At 42.1% G+C, this 19,378-nt stretch overlaps 1 long non-coding RNA gene across 1 annotated transcript in view; it reads left to right on the top strand.

Annotated features, from left to right (window-relative positions):
* LOC144827056 (uncharacterized) overlaps positions 1–19,022 on the top strand; it is a 159,106-nt gene extending 140,084 nt beyond the window's left edge. The window contains exon 4 of the long non-coding RNA XR_013610002.1: positions 18,909–19,022. This is a non-coding gene — a long non-coding RNA (uncharacterized LOC144827056). The remainder of the gene's footprint in view (positions 1–18,908) is intronic.
* Positions 19,023–19,378: the final 356 nt, after the last annotated feature.

The raw sequence follows: 19,378 nt of genomic DNA on the forward strand, positions 1-19,378 counted from the left end.
AAATAAAAGCACTGTTTTGGGAGAAGCTATCTAAAGGTTATAACATTCTTCTAGCTTAACAAGACTGGCCACGTGAATTTGTCAGGGAGTGCCCCCATGGTGAAGAAATGATATGCCAGCCTTCTCAAATCACATTCCGATTGATAAAAAATACACATATGCCAGAAAATTGGGCAGTAGCCCAGGCTCAAGCATTATATAAAAATCACGCAGGATGGGATGAGGATTCTCCTCACCATAAAATCCAGTTGAAAACTCAACCAACAATGCAAAGGCAATATCCTGTTAAACAGGAAGCAAAAAAACAGGTCAGGGAGATTTTAAATCAACTTGAATACTAAGGGGTGATTGAAATATGCACCTCATCTATGAACAATCCTTTGTGTCCTGTCTCCAATCCAGACAATTCATATCGTCTAGTTTTGGACTACAGACATTTAAACTTTTGTTGCAAAACATTTGCAGTACAAAATGCACACAGTGCAGCACTGATGAATAACATCGTACGCAAGAAATATAAAACGACATTAGACATTTCAAATGGTTTCTTCTGTCAAAACATTGCACCAGAAAGCAGGCATTTGTCCGCTTTCTCAATTATGGGGACACAAGGAAAATGTTGCCGTCTCCCCCAGGGATTCAAGAATAGTCCAGGGTTACTTTCAGCCAGAGTAACAGAGTTACTACAAACGTATGATGATGAGGCATTATCCTATGTCGATGGCATCTATCTTACTGAGGATGATTTGGACAAGGACTTGAAAAGAGTGAACATCATAATACTTGGGTTTGGGTCTGAAGGCTACAAATTCAATTTTAAGAAATCACGAATTGCCCACCACAACATCCTATTCTTAGGATACGAACTTTCAAGTGAAGGCAAAAGCCTGGCAGCAAAGTTTCTAGAGAAATGTATGCTGCTCCAAACTCCAAAAACGCTGAAAACTTTACAGTCAATTCTAGGTTTCCTGAATTTTGGAAGAACTTATGTTCTAAATTACGCAGAAAGAGTTAAACCTCTCTACGAACTAATCAAACTTGATTTCAAACCAACCAATTGGACTCAAAAACACACAGAAATGTTGCATTCAGTGCAAACAGACATGTTAGCAAAATCACAGTTACAGACACGAGACAACGTGCGCAACCTTGTGATCCGAATCATCCCAGGGAGATGCGGATTCAGATACCTAACCTTTAATGAAGGTGAAAAGGTACCAATAGCTTATAAATCACACTTGTACACACAAGCTGAAATGAAATTCACTTCTACATAAAAAATTCTGACAGCGGTTCAAACTGCAGTAGCAAAGGAGAGAGCCCTAGCACAGGGTAAATGTATAATTATCGTTACACCTGTACCTGCCTTAGAGGCAGTGACGAGAGCAAGCATTCCCAATGCTAAAGCTTTACATCCGAGATGGATACAATGGGCTAACTCTCTTGCTGCGACAGACGTTGTATACGTGTTTGATCCCTACTTGAAAACACAAGAATACCTACAATATGAACACGAATGTCCTCTGCCCGCTGAAATTCTGCCTCTAGAACATTACGGATGTATAACATATACAGACGGATCAGCTTAGCCCGTGATTGGCGGGAAACAAGCATATAGTGCTGCGTGCGCGATTGTTAAAGGTCGCTGGCGCGAAGGTAAATTTAGACCTATGGTCACTAAAACTCAATCACTCGGAGACTGTACAGCTCAGCGAGCTGAACTACAGGCTTTCAAGATGGTGCTTGAAAATACAGCTCGTGAATTCCCCACACTCATAGTGTGTGATTCGTATTACTGCACCCAGTCTTCCAATGAATATCTGCAGAACAGGGTTCAAAATGGTTTCAAAGACGCAAAAGGGGGCACAATCAAGCATGAAATGCTTTGAGAACAATTAGTTATATTACAGAAAGAACTACAAAAGACTCATGTAATCCATACACTGAGTCATCAGCGTGATGGCGTTCACGTTGCAGGGAATTATTTGGCTGATGAAGCCGCGAAGGCAACTGTACAAAGGGCTTCCGTAGTTGCCATCACTCGTTCAAAAACTAAAATAGACAGCGAAATAATGCAGGCTGTCACTGCTTCAGTAAAAGACAGTGGTAAATACACTCCCAAACGTTTTTCCAGTAAAGTACTCATATATAACTGATGCAAATAATGTTCCTTTTGCTCAAATCCCTGGAGTGGGGGATAGGGCAATCCCAAACATGGAACATAGGTTAGCACTGATCTTAGCAGCACGCGAAGGGCTAACCTCTGCACATGCAGGAGTTTCCGCCACAGTATCATTGTTAAAACAGAGATATTGGTGGCCACACATGAGAAGACAAACTAGAAACTATGTTCTATAATGTGAGATCTGCAAGAAAATGAAAGTGTCTACAGTGAAACGTCCTACACAGACACCCCTTCTAATATCAGGTAAACCACTAGCATGTGTTTACCTGGACCACTGTGATCCCTTAACAAGGGATGGCAACTATAAATATATCCTGGTCGCAGTGGATTCCTGCACAAGATTCATTTGGATGTGGCCCCAGCGCTTGGCTGACGCCAGAACTGTTATAAAAGATTTGCGAGTCTTTATCGGCACATACGCAATCGACACGCTACATTCTGACCAAGGCCCTGCCTTTAGCTCTAAAGCTTACAAGGAGGCCATGGCTAGCTTGGGCGTTGTATTGCGGTATTCTAGTCCCTTCCATCCTGAGGGTAATGCGGTAGTGGAAAGAAAAAAACGTGACATAAAACAATCTATAACAGCTAGGGTATTAGGCTCGGGGGACGGGTGGGTTAAACATCTAATAAGTGTCCAACATAGTCTTAACAACCTGCCAAGAAATTCTCTGGGTGGTATCACTCCATATGAATTACTGTTTGGTACTAGAATGATAATCGAAAACCTCGATTGTCAAACTTCAGTGGTGAAACAAAACCCATTTGATGTCAAAGATCGTTTGGCTGTTTTACAGGACTTAAATGAAACAAGAAGAAGTCTGAGTAACACAACACAAAAGCCAACAACCACTGAAGAAAAACCACCTGTCCCAGCAAGGCCTGTCTGGATTCCAAAGATTGGGGATATAGTCAGGGAAAAGATCCCGGTGAAGAAGGAATTTGGGCCTTTTTACAGAAAAGCAGTACCTGTCTTAGCAATCCACGGAACAAGATCAGTGTTACTACCACCCCATGCTGGTAAATGGGAGAACAGAGTTGTATCAATCGACCTGGTCAAACCACAATATGTGGCCGATAATAAGTAGTAGGCCCAGTGGACTCAAGATATAGCAGACGACCAAATATTGCTACAATCCAAGAGGTTCAAACTGAAAGACTTATCACCTTTGATGAACGTGCAGTGAGAAAAGAAGGACTATGCAACAAAGCCATGGAACTTGTGCCTCTTGAGACCAAAATAACAGTTCGTCAAGAAACTCCTGTCTACAATGATGTAGCATCTGAGTATACAAATATGAAAAAGGAAGAAGCAGCTCCAACGATTCCAAACAATCCTCATGCTATTACAGTAATTGACAGAACTGCCTCTGGCTACTCCATCAACGTTGATACATTTTCAGAGGATCCGAGTTAACCTGAAACAACGCAAGCAAATAAAAATTTCAAAGATAAAATTACAGAACTCTTTCATCAACTTGAAAAACATATCTGGTTTCACCATGGGTTGAATTTTGGATTGTGTTAGGTGTACTTTTTCTCCTACTTTGGCTCATTCTTGTTTTAAATATTGTGAAAAATGATAGATGGAAAATACAGTACAATGGACACAGCAAGTAAGAAAATCAATTTGCTCCTGAAACCTCACAAATAATCTCATCGTGAACGAAGAGACCTGTCATCAGTAAACATCACAGCCGTCCCTATACTTGGTGGTATAGCATGGGACAGAACTGAGTATGATATCTACGGCCCGGTGGCACTGTTGAAAATTCTACACCAGTTTAAGGTCTCTTTGAGTGACTTTGTATCACCCCGCACATTTTCTGATGTTTGAGACTTTGAGACTGTTAACAACATGATGACAGGTTTAGAAATGTCAGATAAATTCACAAAACATGAATACTTAGAATGTTCATCAGATTATGAACAAATGTATTGTTTTAATCATTATGGTCACCATTATTTGCATAAGTCTGCAAGACCTAGAAATGTTTATACTTACAATCAATGGGAACATTGTCCAAGGCCGCCAAAAGGCAGCTCAAAAACATTTTATGAAAAGTTTCCGTACTTCTCAGGGTTTAATGTTACAAATCCAGAAACGTTTTATTTCAAAAATGTAAATAAGACAGGGATGGAAAACAAATGTATTCTGTAAACTTTTATGCTCAACTGTCTACATTAGGGTTTGACTTTTGGAACAACAACATTGAGACAAAAACTGTCTGGGACACAAAAGATTGGCAGGTACAAGGTTTAGAATCCTTATTCAGAGTCTGCATCATCCCAGAACAAATTATGTTTTTGAATGATACAATCCAACAAACATCCTGTCTTGGCTTGGCTAAGATAAAAGATTTAAACAAACCGTCCATACCTAAGCCCACACCTGATAATAATAGCACTACAGATGAGGCGGTAGACTTAAAACAGATTTTACAAAACAACAGAACTAATCCTGATTGGATAAAATGGTTAATAGGGCCCACAGACAAAAATAACTGTCAAGATAGATTCCTGAACAAAACACAAGGGTTCACAGTGAATAGGCCAGATCCAAGATACTCCCAGAGACAACATCCAGGGAAAGTAACTGCTTAGAGTGTAGGAAAGCTATGCCTTGGGTGGCTACAGAAATCTACACTTCCAGAAATTAAACAACACGTAACTTTACTTAAAGAAGGTGTTGATTTACGAGATTTTTTACTAGGACCTCGTAAGCCACGCCAAAAACATTTCATATACACCCGTATATGGCCTGCTTACAATGAAATATGGAAAATAACGCAAATGGAAACTGCAGAAAGAATACGAGAAATTGATCGTATTAATTTAGAGAAAAGCCTCTCTGTAGTGGACAACGGGTTAATGACTCTGTCCCCCAGAATATATTCTTTGGACAGCATTGTATCCTCTGCAATTGACATAATAGAGCAAGACTTGCTAATGTTACAACATGGCCAGTCTCACTTACGTTCTATAATGATGCTAGGCTGGATGTTACAAAATCTCCATTCAGGCTACGTGCCATGGCGTCTAATGAACACCACGTCATTGTTTGCTGTATTTAACCTTAAAGATATACAAATCTCTTTGGCACAAAAAGGAGCAGACTATACGGGACTGAGCATTGAAAAACTGGAAAGATTACCATTGACAGTTTCTGAGAAGCCTGTCATTGAATGGATAATACATGGCACCATCACGATACCAGTGACGATATTCCAATTTCAGTATTGCTTAAGCCACGTACCAGCGTGCCTGTATGAAAGGTTGGGTAAAGAATACATTAAGTCAACCTGGACTTTACCTTACACACACAAATGTTGGAGTGGGGGAAAGGAGGTGTTCCTTAGTGGTAAAAATTGTAAGAACTCACTAAGTGGTACACTTTTATGCCAAGATATTAATTTACACGGAGCCTGCGAAAGTTCTGCAAATAACCTTTCCTGCCACCTGCACGGTTCGCCCTCCACAGTGATAGAACCAATTTTCAGGCAGCTATCCAATGGCAGCTACGTTATGCTCAATGATCACAGCTGTTGTGGCATGTTGCCAGGAAAAGCGTATCTAGTTAGTGTGTCAGCCAGGGTCACTTGTATGCAGGTATTGTTTCCAAAAAGCAAGACAGACAGGGAGTCGGCATTATGGCCTTCACTGAATATCTCTTCTGTACGAATTGATACTTTAAGCAGAATGAAAGCTATTCTTTTGCAAAAAACTGTGCCACTGACCTCGTCCAGAGAGATGTACGATCTGCAAGTCGCAAGGACTTCTGCAGAGATACATACTTTATTATCAACAAACTGCCCAATTCATTTCGCAGAAATGTTAGGTCATATCTTAAACATGTCTGATATGAGTGGTATTGCACATGTATTTAAGATGAATTTTTCCGTACTGTTAGCACCCTTTGAAGCAGTCCTCTGCAATTTTCCAAATTTCGTGCACTCTGTGTTCGGCCTGCCTCTCATTTTTGGACTCGTAGCAGGTATTCTATTTTTATTCCTTCTGCTCCAATATGGCAAGTCCAGTCGCCAGCGATACCCAGTCTACCATGGAACAAGCGCTCCTGGCCATGAGGTATCATGAGAGGATTACACAGATTCTTGGCTTGGCTCGTTTAAGAGATCTGAACACCACTTGGTTCCTTTCGTTCAGACCAATCTGGCAAGATTGCATCTTACCTGTTCTGTGATGCCTGCTTTTGCGGAGAGGAATGCATGTTGGACATTTGTCTTATACTTCCATCAGTACTGCCATCGGATGTTGACGCCTTGCTAGGTCCGGTAACGACTCATGCATCATGTTGCCCCCAACGGCTGCCAATTCTGATGACGGCATTCATTGAGGTCTCACCAGCAAGTCTAACTAAGGGTGAGATACATGACACTACAGGCACACAGGTACCACCTACTGCGGACATTGCTAATGCATCTAACGCTGACGGCGATGATCCTCATCTATGCACATTTGACCTGCTAACTGAAGTGGATCCACTTTCACCTACTATGGTAGACGGTTTCTTTGCCAGCCTAGACGATCTGATGTTTTCTCCTGACACCGAGAATAACTTTTGATTCATGCACACAGCGTTCCCTGAACTCTGAAATTTGGCCTTCAATTTTTCTAAACAAACTGTCTAACTTGAGAACTTTTTCTCCGATATAATTTGAACTTTTTCCAAAATAGAACTTTTGGCACAGAGTAATCGGCTTAAAGTAGAACTATTCTTAGAGACCAAGATTTCTTTTGAGAAACTTCCTAATGACAATATTTGGCCTTATCCTCAAAACAAAACAGTTAAGATATTATGCTATGGTCTCGATTTTTTTTCTGTAAATTAAGAGACGTTTCATAAATGTGAATTCGTATTTTATTATGTTGCCATTTTTTTGCTCTCATACTATGCTTCATATATATTTAGACCTGTTTTTCGTTACATACAGTTTCATGTGGCCAATTTTTTCAAATGCAATTTGTATTTTGGGTGGGATTGAAAACACTCCCCTTAGATATGCTCAGTGCGTATACATTTATCTTTATTGAACTTAATACCGTGGAGTGGGTGTTGTATACGAATCTAGGGCCCTAGTGTAATTTTCCCGATTCATCCTCATATATAGGTATAAAATACCCTATTCTTATTTAGGCATAGAAATCATAACCATATTTAGACTGAGCCTATGCAGCCCAAATACGGCATGGCTACTTCCACTAAGTTCCGAGAATCCAAAACGATTTCTTGGAAAAACCCACCTTCAGCAGCTAGGGACTTCCCCCTGCTTGAAAACCAATTCATCTAAGAAATCATGGAGTTTTCAAAGAACTCAGTCTTTGATGATGTTATTATGTCCAATCAAAGGTCAAACTCGGCACCTTCAAGGTATAAATATGCCCACATTTGCCCAGACAAACACACGGTGGTTTGGAGCAGTTCGACTATCTACTTGCCCGACGCATCACGCAGCAGCAAATTCCGAAGGAAGCCGACCCTCCAGCTGACGCAGTGAGAGACGCTGCCTTTTCTCTTGCCCAGAAATCCAGCTCCAGTGTTTCCAGGCTACCCTTTCGGGTTGCTGGGAAATCATGTCCGGAGAGAGATACAAGACCTCCTTCATTCTAAACCAAGGTACGGAGCTGATTAGACCCTTAGAGAATTCTTGGAATAGATTCTTGGCAAGAAAAATACTAAACTTAGGCTACACCTCACTTATTTCTTCCCTCGTACTAGACCAACGTTAGGTACACCAGGGTAGGCGTATTTTAGAAGCACCAGTTGAGTATTGTTAGTCATTATTTATTACTGTATGTATTTTATGTTATTTTATATGGCTTGGAAAACCATGCCATGCTTTTACAGTACTACTTTATAATACTTTTCATATCATATGCCTTGTACTTTATAACCAGTATTACGATTGTAGCAGTTCATTTCTTGCGCTCGAGAAAGAAGACTGTTCAACAAATACTTTTATTGAAAACGCCCGTCTCTCTATTTCTCTGTACCTCTGGTGAAGCAAAGCATGCACGATTGACTGAGTGAAATAACTATCTATTGTTTCCGCGACTCTAGGGATTGATTTCTAGATCTTGGGAAAGAAAGTTGTCATGTTTATGCGGTTGTCAGAAACTAATCCCTTCTTGTGAATTCGAGAAAGTTTCTAGTGACCTCTCAGCTAACTGCCACTCACAATTAAGTCTAATATTTGCGACCTAGTCGAACTTAGTCCTACATCTAAACTATTCTATATATTATTCCAATGCGCAGAGCCTATTGGGAATATAGGAACTACTCTACAATGGGGTGTAGTGAACTTGTAGCTCACTCCAACCTCCTTCCACATTGCAGTGATATAACTTGACAAGAAGTATGTACCTCTGTCAGTCAGGACCTCCTTAGGGAAACTCACCCTGGAAAAGATTCCCAGAAGGGCCCTGGCCACCACAGGGGCTGTGGTGCTACTAAAGGGTATTGCTTCTGGATACCCAGTGGCACGGTCCAACACCACTAGTATGTAACTGTGTCCAGATGCTGTAGGAGGGTTCATGAGGTCAATTATATTAATCCCAACCCTCTTAAAAGGAACCTCACCACTGGTAGTGGTATGAGAGGGGGCTTTGTGGTACCACCCAATTTACCACTGGCTTGACAGGTGGTTTGGAGCGACAACACTTCTTGGTGTCCTCTGACATGTGAGGCAAGAGAAAGTGAGGGCCAATCCTGTCCCAAGTCTTGCTTTGGCCTAGCTGTCTTGCTGCGGGAATATCACATCCCAAGGTGAGTAGAAAGCCCCTACACTTCAGAGGTGTGACCAACCTCCTTGTGGCACCAGGCTTGGGGTGTCTACCCTCTGAGTAAAGGAGTCCTCATCCCAACAGATCCTGTGGGACCCACTGACACTCCCAGCAGACTCAGCAGCAGCTTGCTGACTGAGTGGTTCAAGAGAGTGGCAGGTTTGCTGTTCCAAGCTCAAGCCTGCCCTGGATGGGCCCCCTGTCCCCAATAACATAACCTGATCAGTTCATCTGAGACATTTCCTTCACAGAGACTGAGATCATCTCCCTCATGAGACTGATCCTCCCACTGAGTGGGTGGGGAAGACACATCCTTACCCCTCCTGTTCCTTCTCTTGGAAACCCTTTTGTCCATTGTTCCAGGATCCAGGGCCTGTTCAGTGTTTGTCAGCTTGGCTTGTGACCTGGTCACAGCAAACACATTTGCAGAGATGCCCAGCATTGCTGCATGAGTCTTTTGTTCCACTTCAACCAAGGCTTAAGTCTCCAAATCATTGGCCAACAAACATTCCACTGGTAGGTCTGAGCTTACCACAACGTTCTTAGGGCCAGTTACGCCTCCCCATCTGAAATGAACAACTGCCAAGGAATGGTCAGCCCTGACATAGTTAGCATTGGTCACTTGGTACATCTCCCCAAGTAAGATTTGATCAGGGGCCACAAGATCCTGTGTCACCATAGTGACACTTGCTCCTGTTTCCCTGTAGGCCGTTGCCTCCTTACCACTGATTTAAGGCTGCTGGCTGTATTTTCCCAGATTACTGGGACTGACAAATAGGGTAGCACTATCCATGACACCATCATAGACAAACACAGACTGATCTGGTGTTCTGAATAGGCCAAAACCCATCTCAGAGCCCAAGGTTAAACCTACTAATCCCTTGTTCCATGTACCAACACCTGTACTTGTGCTAGGGGGCGCAGTTGCTTTAGGGGCAGTGGTGGTAGGAGGATTTTTCCTAGCTTTTGGACAATCAGCATCTCTTGTACAATGGGTCTGTACCTTACACAAGTAACACCAAGGTTTCTTTTTGCCTTTACCTTTGTTAAATCCAGGGTGTCCAGACAGTCGAAATTCAGTGGTTTCTCGTTCAGAATCTTGTCCACATCAAATCTTGGGTCCTACAGCCAGGTAGGCTTTTTGTACCAACGGGAGAGGGTTGGACAGATTCAGGCGACCCTCCCTGTGGAGGGTCTGGACAGTGGTGAGGTTACTACCATGTCCTTTGTCCAGTCTTGTGCCAGAACAGGAGCAGACAGCTCCCAGGACTGGTTTGAACTGGACTATGCACAGCGAGACCAAATGTGCCCCTCATGAAGACTTTCAGTAACTGGCAAGCGCACCCACCCAGCCCTAATACACTAAATTCTGCCTGGGAGGTGGTCACACCTCCCTTTGACAGGAAGCCTATTGTTCTGTCTTCCCCTGCTCGAGGCTGGCTCAGCAGCAAGCGGGCAAAAATGTGTCTCTGGACAGCAGCAACCATTTTGTGCTGTAAGGGACTAGAAGGCTATTACCATGAACACCTGGGACCCCACAAAGCTCGTTTATGAGGGGTGGAAGCATACCTCCCACACCGGTTACCGATATGGGGATATGATTCCAACATGTTTGACACCAAACATGATAAGGTTTGTTTCAGCCATTTTAAAGTTGCCCATCACGCGGTTGCTTAATGCCACTCTATATGTCATATATGGCTGTAGCACTTACAACCCGAGAACATGGGCTACATAAGCTGGAGGGGTGTCCTGCTCATGCAGTGGCGCCCTCTCACTTACAACCAAGCACCTTGCCTTCAGGATTGTTAAGGCCTGTTATAGGGGTGACATAGGTTTTAACTCCAGTGACCCTTAGATATAGTAAACCGATATCTTAATTAAGTGGTGCATGCACCAACTTACATAGGCTGCAATGGCATACTTGTGGTTCCATTTTGCATGGCCTTTCGTGGGTGGCATAATACAAGCTTCAGCCCATGGGAGGCCTCTGGGGTTGCAATGCCCTGGGTACATAAAATAACAGTTTAAGGAGAAAGCAGATAGAACGGGTCCTGATTAGCAGGACCCCAGTCAGACTAGTTAAAAACAGTATCACATTCAGCAAAAAGTGGGGGTAACCATAAGAAGCAGATCCCACTTTCCTACATTTGGTGTATATACAAAAGGATCAAGAGCCATTAGTATTATCATTTCTATATATGTCTCTTCTTCCTCTATTACCGACGACATTTTGTAAACTGGAGGAAGGGCTGCTCGGAATGAATGAATGATATAGGTCTTATCGTTCCTGAAATATTACATCATCACTGCAACACATCGCTATTTTTAAAAATTGCATCCAGAAAAATTTGGCATGGATCAGCAATATTTACCCAAGCTAAATTACTGTTGTAGGAGCAGAGGGTATTTGACCTGATATAGGGCAGACAGTTTAGCGCTAAGTTCAATACCCAGATAGGTGATATGTTTTCTTCACTCCTTGGAAGTGGGTAGAGGCTACTAATATTTATATGTCGGTGTCGGTCAACGTCAGGTTAAGTAGAAAGAACTAAGTCAAGTTGATGCAGAAGCTTGCCACACTTTCAAAGAGACTTAGCTCCTCCAGTAAGGGTCTGAGGGGCAAGCCGTGGAGATGTAGAGGTTTAGAGGAGGCCGCAGTACGGAAGCGGCGCTCGTAAAATCCACAGAGGAGATCAGAATGATTTTAGATCGAGGAGGGAATGCGGCACTGATCATGTTGGATCTCTCTGCAGCATTCGACACAGTCCACCATGTGGTGTTGATGGACCGTTTACAGAAGATAGGAGTGAAGGGCTCGGCCTGGAAACTTCTCAAATAATTCTTAACTGATAGAGTACAAACCGTATTCCTAGAGGAATTTGAAGCAAAATCATTCTCTCTGCCTTGTGGTGTTCCATAGGGTTCATCTTTGAGCCCGACCCTTTTTAATATTTATGTCTCCTCGCTGGCACCTCTTATTGAATCATTTGGATTCACACTAACATCATATGCTGATGATACCCAAATAGTGGTGAACCTTCTTCCAGGCGGCACGCAGACTACTTCCTTGAGGCTGCAAAATGGTATGAGTGCCGTGGGGGGTTGGATGGCCCAAAACTGTTTAAAACTCAACTCCAACAAAACCGAGGTGATTTTGTTTGGAAACAACCTCTGGGTTTATGGATTGATGAGAAATTGAGCTGCGGGGACCAGGTTAATAAAGTGGTCTCCACTACCACCTATATTCTAAACTCCTGCAAAAAAATATTGCCATTACTCCCCAAAGCAGCACAAAAAAACTGTTCTTCAGAAGGCAGCGGCCATATTACTTACTCGCACACCCAGGTCTGAATCCATCTCTGCCCAAATCAAAGCCCTGCACTGGTTTTCAAGTCCCATCATGGAATAGGACCTGAAATCCTCAAGCGACTCACCTATTAGTACGCCCCGACTAGAACATTACGATCTTCTGACACTAAATTGGTGACAGTACCTAGGGCGAAGAAGGCCAACTGGGGTGGGGGGGCAGAAGTTTCACAGTTAATGCAGCAAAGGCCTGGAATGCGCTCCCTCTTTCTTTAAGAAGCATGACCAACCTCCTTGCTTTCAGGAAGACACTAAAAACTTGGCTTTTCACAAATTGATCTAAACCAATGTGTGTATCTCTGTCTGGCTTGATTCCTCTTTAGGCCTTCTCCTAGCGCCAGGACGCCTTTTTGGTAACAGTTGCGCTTTACAAATAGCAATAACATAACATAACATAACATAACATGTAAGCATTATTAGTACATTATTGGCAAAGAGGGAATTTTGTGTTTTACAGACCTGAACATAATGCCGCTTACAGAGGGGGTATATCGTATTTTGGTAACTAGTGGTTCTATTCTTAGTGCGAAGAGGAGCGGAAAAAGGGGACACCCCGCCTCGTCCCCCTCCCCAGATAAAAAGTCTCTGAGCTCACCTCATTCAGTAGGACTCTCGACTGCTGTGTTGCATAATTAACTAGGATAGTTGAGATAAATGAGTTGCAGAAGCCAAAGTGATTTAATGTGTGGAACAGAAAGGGCGAGTCCTCCCGACTGAACGCTGTCTCTGCGTCCAGGCCTAGTAGCATGGCAGGTATCTGCTTTTTAGTACTGTCTTGATCAGGTGGATCACCTTACTCAAATTATCATTGGTCTGCCAGCCCTTGATGAAGTCAGACATAAAATCTTCTGACCAAGAGGCCAGTATTTTTTAATAGAGCTTGGCATCCAGATTGCGTAGTGCATTAGACCTGTATGAGTGGCATGAATGAAAGGCCTTTCCCTGGTTTTGGGATGACCCTTACCAGTTCCTTACTCATGGACGGTGTGACCGCTCACATGGGAGTGGTGTAATTAACAAGCATTTGCAATGCAATTGACCTCACATTTGCGCAGGTTTAAGCTATTAGCATTGTAAATGGCAATACCTTTTATTTATCTGTTTTGATAATTAACATATAAATAAAAAGCATTGACATTTACAATGCCAATAGCTCAAACTCTTGCAAATGCGAGAGGTCAACCGCCACAGGCTGCTTGGAACGGGACGGGCTGCTTGGAAAGTGAAAGCAGTCATGGAGTGCTGAAAGTTGCAGGAAAGTATGTCATGCCTGCAGTAGGAGAAATGTATTAAAGAAAATAGTGCATACAAAATGAATAAGACATACAGTGTAACAACTGAAATAAAGAAATTGACTGTCCTCATGGGAGGTTACAAATTAAGACAAGGCAGTACTGAGGAGGGACTAACAAGCCATATAACAAATCAGTAGACAGCATTTACAAGGGACAATAACACGAGCCAGAGAAAAATATAGGCAATGAGTGGGCAGAGGTTAAAATCAATACTTGAATACTGTATGCCTCGCAGAGCAGCGCATGCGCTGCCCAGGCTTGATCTAAAAATAACTCATTCACTACTACTGATCACTATGTGATACGCTGGAATGTATTACCTTACAATGCATACATTTACAACACATGCCTTTACAACACAGTTTTTACATTGCATCATCCTTTACAACGTATACATTTACATCGCATACCACTACAGCAATTTTTTTAAAATTACATTTACAACGCATTCCATTACATCGCATTATACCATTACAATGTATACCATTACAACGCATATCATTACATTGCATTTAAGGTAAGTGTTGGACAGTGTAGGGGTAAAAATTACCATTCTAACTCCAGGGGGTGCAACAGTAGGGTAAGTGTTGGATAGTGGAGGGGTAAAAATTACTATTCTAACTCCAGGGTGTGCAACAGTAGGGTAAGTGTTGGATAGTGTAGGGGTACTATGCGTTGTAATGGTATGCGTTGTAATTACATGCAATGTAATGCCTGTGTTGTGGTGACATGCGTTGTAGTGTCATGCGTTGTAGTGACAAGCAATGTAATGGATGTGTTGTAGTGACATGTGATGTAAAGGATGTTGCGATTTAATGACTGCGTTGTAAATGTAGTGCAATGTAATGACTGCGTTGTAAAGGTTGTTTCCCGATACGCTGCTATGGCCTTACTTCTGCTGCATAATTCCTGATGAAGATGGTAGCCTTCCACTACTATGAGGGAAGCGCTGTGGATGTCCCTCCCGGTTCAACAACACTGTAATCTGTAAAACAGGCCTATTGCATGGCACACACTTATGATATGTCTATATCTATGATAACAAAAATCAGAATTAAGGATCTAGACATCAGTACAGTAGGGCACTCAGGGTAAGGGTGCATGTCCATTGACAGGCAGAGGGCTTTTAAGTCCCAATAAATATGTACTATTTTTGATATTGTTAACATTAAATTATATTTATTTATATTTTTTGCTATTCAAATTAATAGAATCTTATTTTACCATTTTTCCTATGTAGTTTTAGTCACTGGCTCAATTCATTTCTACAGGAGGGTGTTGTTATGACAATGGTTGGCCATGTTTGATGCTGGGCTCACTCCAACTCTGAGTTACCATTTGAGGTCCCTTTATGGCTGCAGGAATTTTAAAAGTGTAGTTTGTGAATAGGAATGGGTTTGGTCTTTCGTTGGGATGTAGACGTCTCTCCCTTAACACCTACTTTCGCCTCCCCATTCCCATCACCTTTAGTAGTAACTATTCCCCAGCTACTCCTCTCTGTTCCTCCCACATTTACTACTAAAATGTATACTTATGTGGGCAGAAACTCCATACTAGGGCAGAGATCTCTGCACAGAAAAAGAAAGGAGAGGTGACGGTCTAAATACCGCACATAGGTTTGTGAATAGCATGTTGAAGTATGTTTTGTAGTACTACAAAATATACTACAAAACAGTTAGTGAATACCCATGGTATTGTCTAATTGGTTACAGATTTTTTATTATTAACTTCATTTGGGAAACACTTTTGAAAATAATATTTAAGACACAATATTTCTTTCAAACGAAATAAGGAACTTAATATTCTGGTAGAGACCTTTTTGTTTCGATATAGATATGTACACATTGTTTACATTTACTTAAGTTCATTTTATCATGAATAGCAAACACTACAGTACCTCAGCTCTGACTGTAAAATGGATCCATTCCAATTTATGTGACAATAAGATACGACTTTAATATCACTTTCTGCGATATCACTTCACATTACATAATTGCAGATTGCTTATGTTAATAATTTATAGGACTTGTACCCTGCCAGAACTTAGTTTTCGACATTAAACTTTGTACAGCAAAATTTAAGAGACAAAAGCATGGAAGAGAGAAAAAGAAAAATCAACCTCAAGAGTGAGAGCAGTGACAGGAAGTGTAGGAAGAATTATGAGTTGAAATCAAAGCTTGCCAGCCTTGTTATTCAGAAATATGACATCATCCACAAACTGCTGACCCCTTCCACCTCCAAGCATTCTTCCCTCCCTTATTCTGTGCAGTTGCCTCTACCTCGCAGGAACGCCAGACCCGAGGTCTGCATCCTTGTTTCTTATGAACCTGGCTCAGCCTCCATACCAAGCCGCCTTCTCTATATGTGTGCGCGGCGCCTGCAGCAGGTGTCACATGCAGTTACTGTGACAGATGGTATTTATAAAAGCGGGCAGAGGAAGGTGTCTCTACTCATTAGTGTGAACATTGTGCATGTGGGGGCTTAGCAGGTCACACGAGAAGGGTGGCTAGCATCGATGACAGCCTTCTACAGGATCTCCCTGCTGTGCACCTATCCCCAAAAATAACAAGCATTTGAAATGCAATAGGTCTCTAATTTATGTGAGACCTATTGCATATTGATGCATGATGCATGTTGATTTTGGTGCACAAGGCATCAAGATAAGAAGTATATGCTTCATTAAAAAGGGCACAACTTACAATAGTCAATAATTATCCCACCTTTTAAATTCCGATCCCCGTGGTATCAAATTAAGTTGCAGTAATAATACCTTTCTAGTCAGGGCACACGTACTGAGGACTGTGGATTATTTTACCCCTAAATGTCTGGCTTGCATGTGCTGCTAATGGACCTAATTGGCTAAATGTCACTTTTAGAAAGTTAGCATTTTCCTGCTCTTAGCCTTCCTGTGCATGTAGCACGGTCACATGACTGGGTGTAGCTGACATACTTGGTGAATTCCTCCCAGACAGTCACACCAAACAGGGATTAGGTGTGCCTAGATGGGCCATCTGCTGGCAGAATATGGAAGTGCAGCTGAGTACAGCCCCACTTAAAACTGAATAGTCTATGCTCTACCTTCACACCAAGGGCCTAATAACTAGGTGTTGTCACTCCAGACAGCTTGAAGCCAGGGCATGGGAGGATGGAAATTCCATGCACTCTAAAGGCACTGCCTAGAAGCTTCTTCCGCCATCCAGAGCAGGGCACCAGAGTATAAAACCAGGGCCTCGGAAACCAACTCTTCAGTATATGGTTACTCTGCCCGGAAGAAGGACTGGAATGCTGCTACAAGGACTGTCACTCTGCTCAAATACTGCTCTGAAGGTACTGCTGCCCTGCCGTGCTGACCTGCTACCTGTTGCCTCTTGCCTTGGGAAGGAGGACTGGACCTGCAACTTCATATTGACCTCCAGGAATCCAGAGTAACTCCAAGGGCTAGTATGCTGGCCTCCTGTTCTGAGCCTCAGGGACCATTAAGGCTCTTCAAACAGCTCTTTTACCCTGCTGCTGCGAGTTTCTTGCCCCAACTGGTGATCCTCACGTCCTGAACCCTTGGTGTGGCTCGGCAAGCTTAAATCAAGCTTTTGGCCTCTTCGTGACTGTAAATTGGCCTTTTACCACCGAGACCATGACGCTCGCACGAAAATCAGCAAATGACATCACCAGCCAGGCTCTTTGCACTGCAGCATTGACCGCAAGAGGGTGAGGCCAACCCAAAGCTCCAGCCCGCCCACCCGTTTTAGATGCCCAGCCTGCTCTTCATCCCATCTCAACAATCACTCATGATGCCCTCATTGCAGCTCCCATGGACAAAAACTTGAAAAGATAAAACGTCTGCAAGACTACCCTGGTACTGTGTCCGACCTGTGCTACATGCAGTTTGTCCAGTAAATTTGACTTTGTCTCAGTCAAGATAGCTGCCATTGGCACTTTATGCTTTTAGGCACTCTGTTACTTTATTTCTATTCATAACTCCAGTTATACTGACTTGATTGGACTGCTTTTATTTATTTAATTTTACTCTAATTTTCGAACTTGTTATAGGATCCTTTTTGTGTGGTATTTTCACTGTTTTATTGTTTGAAGAATTGCACAAATGCCTTACACATTACTTCTAAGTTAAGCCTGACTGCTCTGTGCCAATCTATTAAGAGGTTTAACACAGGTTAATTTAGGGTTTGCTTGTTCTTTACCCTGACACAGATTTTGATAGCTGCTTGATCAGGTCACAAGCCCCAGTCAACTAATAACCCAATGTCTCACAATCGGTGTGTGCATGGTGTAAGGAATAGCTTTTGTGCTGAAAGGAGACACTTCGAGTGCAAAAACTCCCTTTAACACTTATCCTGCTTCGTAGGTGTGTTGTACAATGCAGCACACATGCGAAGTAGAATAATTAAAACAGTTCTCTCTGTGCGACTGCACATAGAGGTGTAGGATTTTTGTGCAAATCCCTGTTTATGAAAGCTTGTATTAGTAATTTGCATCAAAACCCATGGATCATTGCCTCGAAACACTCATGTACCACTCATAGAATGCCCCATTGCTGCAAAAAAATGCAAATTAGTGCATAGTGCAAAATTACATTTCTTGGGAAACTATGCAAAGTAAACGCTTATTTGTGCTAAATAGTAAATCCCAGCATAACACTTTGCATCACGTTTTTTTTTTTTTTTTTTACAGAGTTTTATATAGCGCAAACTTGACCCGAAGGTATCAGAGTTCTTTACACAAGCACCAGTTGCATTACATGAAGACACATTCATTTTTGTTAGGCATGGGGAGATCAAATGATTCACCAAGAACTACAGGATTTTGCAGGTCCTTGCCAAGACTCGATCCCGGTTCTCCAGATTTGAGGTCACCACCCGAGCCGTTAGGCCACATCCACTTACAAAGTAGCACAAACCTGGAACAAAGCATTAGTAAATTGGAACCACCTGTTTATGATTTGTAAATCATGTTGATCAAGTATTGAAGCTTTGCATTTAAAACCAGGAAACAGAATGGGTCTCGAAGGCTATTTTTAAGGGAATGTAAGCAAATGCAAACGAATAGTTCTTCCCTGTTTAAGCAAAGATGGACTGGTAGACAACGACAATTAATAATTTGGGATATACACCAGAATGTGGCAGGTGGGTTATGATAAAACACTGTATGCCTGGATGTCTTAAAATTGTACATATCTTTGAAGTCACATAGATTAAATAGTAGTTGCCTAAAGTATACTAAAATGTCCTTGTCTCATTTCTCTATAGGATAAAGCTCCAGAACAGGGGTTTCCTCTCACTAGGCAATTGATGAATACAGACATCTGAAGATTTCCCTGACTGATCTTGAAAGAAAATGGGGTACTTCCAAAGGCATTAAATAAAGATACATATAAATAACTAATGATTTTGGAATATGTTAATAAAATGCTTATTTCACTCATATTTGTTTTTTTCAGTTTAATGCACAAGCGTTTGTAGCACACTTGATGTATGTCACACTTGACACAATCGAGAGTTAGGACAGTACCCTACGTAATTGTTCGGAGTATTGCCAACTACACTCCAGACTTGTAGTTAATGATGTAACCTCCTTTATTTAGCAAATTGTAGAGTGTGGAAATCACCCACCACACAGGAGGGCAGCCAGAAGAAGCTGAACTCCCTGAAATTCCCCAGAACATTATGCAAGGCGTCTGGAGGTTCCACATTGTGCAGCATGGTAACTGCGATTCCCA

The sequence above is a fragment of the Lissotriton helveticus genome, chromosome 4_1 (genome assembly GCF_964261635.1).
Source record: "Lissotriton helveticus chromosome 4_1, aLisHel1.1, whole genome shotgun sequence".
NCBI lineage: Eukaryota > Metazoa > Chordata > Amphibia > Caudata > Salamandridae > Lissotriton > Lissotriton helveticus.